Raw genomic sequence first — 6269 nt, forward strand, 5'->3', positions numbered from 1 at the left:
TCCTGCCCCGTAACCTGACCTGTTTTAAAATACTTATTAAACAAACAAAAATAAACAAGAGCAAACGGAGAATCTTTCAGTATGACTGCAACTGAAAAGAGGAGTAATGGAAGGACGTGTACTCTTCCCACATATTTTTAAACAATCACTGTATCTGATTTTTCGTTTTTCATTTTTTTTTTTTTTTCTGGAAGAAAGAGCAGATCTGGATAAAGCCAGTATACAACGTGGTCTTTGGTGACAGACCCAAGTTCAAGAGCAAGGTGTGTGCATGGGTTTGTTCAAGTTGTCCACCCTTATTATCCCCTCAGTGAAACATGTTTAACCATGCTTACCTTGAAGAGTTATCTTAAATATTTGTGTTAATATTATATATGTATATTACATGGTAAGTGCTAAGTAAATGGTACATGTGAGCCTTTGCTCTAGGCAAGGCGCTATGCTGAATGTTTACATAGATGATCGGATCATCATATTGGATCCTCAAAACATTCATCAAAATAAGTAGGATTATTTTTATGTATATTTAACAGGTAAGGAAAATGGGGTTTCTGAAGGTAAATGACTCACTCAAGATCACGTGGAATCAAGCAGAGAAGCTGGGGTTTTAATTGAGAAGTTCTTTAAGCTACAGCTATAATTGAGACAAGAACCGTACACTAGTAAGATTAATGTAAATATTTAAAAAACAGTGATCATATCCTTCATCTACATAAATAAATAATATTTACAGAAACTCATCTCTGCAGACTAAAGTACTTTAAATATTTAATCTAATTTATTGGTTGTTTATTTAACAAATACTTTTATGGGCCTTTCCATGTTCCAGGCACGGTTCTAAGCACTTACAACTGGTAACTCATTTAACCATTTCACAAATATTTATTTTGAGAGCAAGCACAGGGGTTTATGTGGTGGTTCCACAAAGCAGTGAAAAGGCTCCCGCCCTAGTGCTCGCAACCTCAGATGTCCCTGGGTACTAGCCCATCTATATGGCTTTAAAAAAAATAAATTTTGAAAAACACTATTTTTCTGGCCATGTGCAGTGGCTCATGCCTATAACCGTGCCCTTAGAGGGGGCAAGACAGAAGGATCGCTTGAGCCCAGGAGTTTGAGACCAGCTTTGGCAACATAGCGAGACCTTGTCTCTACTGAAAAATTATTAAAAGAAAATATATTTTTTTAAAAAATCATGACTTTTCTGATCATACCTGTGGCATACTCATTATAGAAAATTTCAAAAATATAAGAAGTCATAAAGGAGAGGGAAAAAAATTTAAATCCTTCACTGTCCCACCACATACCGTTTAAATCAATCCAAGATTTTAATGGAAACGGAAAGCATATGATCTAGTACAAAGAATTTTTTCAGCTTCTTCTCCGCTGCTTGTTTAAGAATCTCAGAGTAATCCAGACGTTGCTACTCCATAAGCAAATCTGGGACAGTAATCAGACAACCAGACTGAGAGCCCCCAAGGCTTCAAATTCCTGAGCCCCGTGTCTTCTCTATAGCTTGCTGTCTTGTTCCATTTGGATATAAAGCTACCATCAAGCATAACAAGTGGGATGCCCTCTACAGAATCCAAAACAAAACACAGATAATTAACAAACTACCATTCCCTAAAGAAGCGAGGGTTTCAGACTTCTGCCCCTTTTGTTCCTGCGTTGCCCTCTATTCAGATCTTGTCACTTAGGCCTTGGTAGCATGAGCTTTTAACAGCCCTCCATATTTACTCGTTTTTTTTCTTTTTTAAAGTCTGGGACTTCCTGTTGCAGAAATTGGATCACTTCTTTAAAAAGCTCCCCACCCCCACCTTTGGTGACTGGTGGGTTTCATCACCAGGAAAGCACATTGTTCCAACTCTAAAAGTCTACAGTCTAAAATCATCATCATGTATTTTCATCAGGATGAAATATCGGGCGCTCTGCTCAGTGCAAGTTTTATTAATGATGTGCTGTCAGGGGCTGGATGTTCTGCATATTTGCATATTAAACAGCTGAGTGAAGAAACATTCCTTTTATTGCTGCAGGGAATAAATCAGTTTAAAGCAAGTTCTCATCATTTATACTCCTTTCAGCTAAGTCTTCTTTTATTGAAATAAATTGTTGAAGTGCTTTGCTCATTCTTTGAATACTGATGAAATTTACCTTGATAGGACCTCAGGAAAAATAATATTTTCTTAAAGGTGCAGTATTGTTCCATTTTTGAGTATTACTTTAATACATTATTGATACGTTAATTTAGAAATATCAAGTGAAAGGGGAAGAAAAACAGTTTTGAATAAAAACAGTGTTTCCTCTGGACTATTTTGCCAAATGCATTTTTATTGGTAGAATGTAAGCAAATTAAAAAAAGCAACAAAAGCAGTTTTTATTAATACCTAGTGTACTTTTTCCTTTTTTTAATGAACCACGAGCTGTTTTTGCATTCAAATTCCAGTAGGCATGATATTGCGTCTACACATAAGGACACAGTCTTTACAGATCCCAAAGCTTGCTGTCCCTTGGGCAGGCGCATGACGGGTCCCAGGCAATCAGGCTCTTTTCAAACCTGAATTATACCTGGCCTCAGGGTATAGGGGTCAGGCAGCTGTTTGACAGGATTCTTGCAAATGTTTTCGGTTTTTCTGTCTACTTATTACGTACTCTCTGTGCCAGAGGTTGAAAACTCAACGTTCAGATCACATACATCCTGAACACACTGTTTTAATAAAATTTTGGCCTGCATCCTGTTTTTGAAAACTTGTAATGAGTTGCCAACGTTTTCAAGTTGAGAAGTTTCACAAAAAAATTTGGATTTCCAGCTTCTCTCAAAACACAGGTCAAACGTTCTGAGCGTCTTCTGTGGTCAGTTACTCGTTAGCAGCCGTCTGCTCTAGGAAGAATAGCGATGGGTCCTTTCAGACATGCAGCCCCCAACACTCCCTGTTGTTTACAGTGTGGGACACCTGACTTTCGCCTTTTATGATACTTGCCTGGGGCATGCACGTGGTGAGTTTTGCCATCTCTGGTCTCTATCTTATCTCTTGTGATGAACTCAGGTCTATAAAGTATTTGGGCACTGCTTGGCACATAGGATATGTCCAGAAAACATTAGCCGGTATTAAAACAGAAAACATGGGAACTGAGGGTCATCAGTGACAACATCGTATCTCCTTTATGCTCTCCTTTTGAGTACAGAAGCAAACATTTCTTAGGCGTACAATTTCCTGCATCCAAATTAATGTTGTTTCTAAAAAGTAGCCTGTTGTGCTCCTACAAATCTTTGCCTAAATATCTCCTTTTCAGGGATGACATCTTTAGCCACTGTTTAAAATAGCAAATTTCTTTCCCAGCTCTGCCGTCCCTGAATCTGTACCGTGCTTTATTTTTCTCCTTAGCAGACATCATTTCTCTGTTTTATCTGTCTACTTACTAATTGTCTCACTGCCCTCCCCCTCCCCACTGGAGAGTGAATGAAGGCTTAAGGTTTTGTCTGCCTTGGTCTCTCCGGGGTCCTGAGTACCAATGGCCTTACGTGGCATTTGGTAGATTACACGCTTAATGAATAGTGAGTGAATGGTCTGGGCGTGGTGGCTCACACCTGTAATCCTGGCTACTCAGGAGGCTGAGACAGGAGGATCGCTTGAGCTCAAGAGGTCGAGGCTGCAGTAAGCTATGAGTGGGCCACTGCACTTCAGCCTGGGCAACAGAGCGAGACCCTTTATCTAAAAATATTTATCTATATTGAGTGAATGAATGAATGAATTGATTTATTTTAGTTTGGCCTCAATCTTCATAGAAATTCAATTCAACAGATATTTGAGCACCTGTTTGTGCAGGGCCACGTGCCGGTTGCAACCTGGAAGGAAAAGCTGGGCAAGGCAGAGATCCATTGCTCAGGAAGCTGCGTCGATGCCAAGATGTGATAATTGTATAAAGAACTACAATAGGCATAGGTACAGATCTGTAAAATATGAAAACGGGAAAACACATGCAGTCTTGGAGGGTAGGGAAGTCTTGGTGAGTAAGATTGGGTCTGAGGTAAACCTAAAAGAGGGTCAGGATTTTGACTGAGGGCTAGAAGGGAGGAGCGATAGGAAACTGACCTTTTCTCAGATCTCTTCTTGTGCGTGGCCTGGGGTTAAGTGCTTTACATGCATCCCCTCATTGACTTCTCAGAGCAGCTCCATAAAGAGTCCCTGTGCTTCCCAGTTTACTCTGGAGATGACGGAGGCTCAGAGAGGTTAAGCCACCTACCCAGGGTGGCACCGCACACTTTGTTCAGAGCAGGCCTGGCATGCGGCATCAGTGCAGCCTGGCCCTACACCCTTTTCCTCCCACAGCCGTATTGCCTCCCGTCCCCGGTGGAGAGACAGGAGAGCAGGGAAGGGAGCAATTGCCAAGCCTGTTTGTAGAATCTCAAGGATGCCATTTGGTGAAGCTGAGGCTGGTGCAGTTACTCTGTGGAGACACCAGCATCTTGGACCAAGGGATGGATTCAGGGAGGATCGTGTCTCCCACCGACCTGCTGTGTGAAAGGTAGAAAATGATTACAGGTGTCCCAGATCCTAGAGCTTGTTTCTTACCATGACGGGGATGGGGTAGGGCTAGAAAGATGGATGAGGTGGCTGGGTGTGGTGGCTCACGCCACTTTGGGAGGCCAAGGCGGGTGGATCACGTGAGGTCAGTAGTTCGAGACCAGCCTGGCCATCATAGTAAAACCCCGTCTCTGCTAAAAATACAAAAATTAGTCAGGCGTGGTGCTGTGGGCCTGGAATCCCAGCTGCTGGGGGTGCTGAGGCAGGAGAATCACTTGATCCCAGGGGGCAGAGGTTGCAGTGAGCCAAAATTGCACCACTGCGCTCCAGCTTGGGTGACAGAGTGAGACTACATCTCAAAAAATAAGTAAATAAATAAAAAATAAATATAATACAGATACAGGGTTTTCCCCCCACCTCTTTTAAGTCTTGAAAGAAATAGTAACAAGCTCCTATTCCTGTTTCCTTGCCAGGAGAAGTATTGTTTCCATATAAATCATTTGTGACAGAAGCTCCTTATTTTTAAGTGGAAAATGCACATTTGATAACATGAGAACAGTGTCCAAACATCTTCTCATTGATGGCTGCCAAGAGAACAGCAGCACCCTCGCTGCCTGGAGAAAGAGACACTCAGAGTCAACTGTTTTAGGGGCCATGCTGTCATTGCTGCTGCATTTGCTTTGGTGAGCTCTGAGCAGCAGCTTCCCAGAGACTCCCTAACGAACGGCAGCTGAGTGCTTTTGTGCCTTGCAAATCCTCCAGCAAGAGCAGACCTGGCTTAGGACCCCAGCCCTATCACTAACTGACTCCATGGGCTCCTATCAGTTGTTTGTTTTACCTGTGCAAGCCTCAGTTTTCTCATCTGTAAAGTAGGGACAACATTAGTTTCAGCCCTCACAGGCTTAGAGTGAAGTTTAAAGAAGAAAAGGCATCTAGGCTGGGCGTGGTGGCTCACGCCTGTAATCCCAGCACTGAGGGAGGCTGAGGCAGGTGGATAGCTTGAGCCCAGGAGTTCAAGACCAGGCTGGGCAGCAATAACAAGACTCCTCTCTGCAGAAAATAAAAAATTAGCCAGGTGTGGTGGCATGCATCTGTAGTCCTGGCTACTCAGGAGGCTGAGAGGGGAGGATTGCGTGAGCCCAGGAGTTCAAGACCAGCCTGAATGACATAAAAAGACCTATCTTTACAAAAATTAGCTGGGCATGGTGGCACGTGCCCGTAGTCCTAGCTACTCGAGAGGCTGAGGCGGGAGGATCACTTGAGCCCCGGGACGTTGAGGCATGATCATGCCACTTCACTGCAGCCTGAGCAACAGGGACTCTGTCTCAAAGAAAAGAAGAAGAAAAAAAAAGCCATGTAGAGCTGGGCTATCCACTACTTGAAGGTAGCCAGTGGCCACATGGGGCCATTTCAAGCTAAATTAAATTTTAAATAAAATTAAAAATTCAGTCTCTCAGTCACACATTACAAGTGCTAAACATCCAGACACATCTAGTGGCTCCCACTGTGGGCAGCACATACAGAAAGAACGTTTCCGTGACAGTAAAATGTCCCATTGCACAGTTCGGGTATGGAGCACTCAGCCCAGTGTTGGGCACAGTACGTGCTGTGATGGTTAAAGCTTAGTTTTATTGGCCAGGCATGGTGGCTCATGCCTGTAATCCTAGCACTTTGGGAGGCTGAAGTGGGAGGATAGTTTGAGCCTAGGAGTTTGAGACCAACCTGGATAACATAGCGAGACCCTCTCTC

The 6269-nt window shown here is 43.0% G+C and overlaps 1 protein-coding gene across 3 annotated transcripts in view; it reads left to right on the top strand.

The window, feature by feature from the left end:
- The window catches only part of WWOX (WW domain containing oxidoreductase), a 1126706-nt gene that overhangs the window by 579932 nt on the left and 540505 nt on the right, over positions 1 to 6269 (top strand). The window lies entirely within an intron of this gene.

The sequence above is a fragment of the Nomascus leucogenys genome, chromosome 2 (assembly GCF_006542625.1).
Source record: "Nomascus leucogenys isolate Asia chromosome 2, Asia_NLE_v1, whole genome shotgun sequence".
NCBI lineage: Eukaryota > Metazoa > Chordata > Mammalia > Primates > Hylobatidae > Nomascus > Nomascus leucogenys.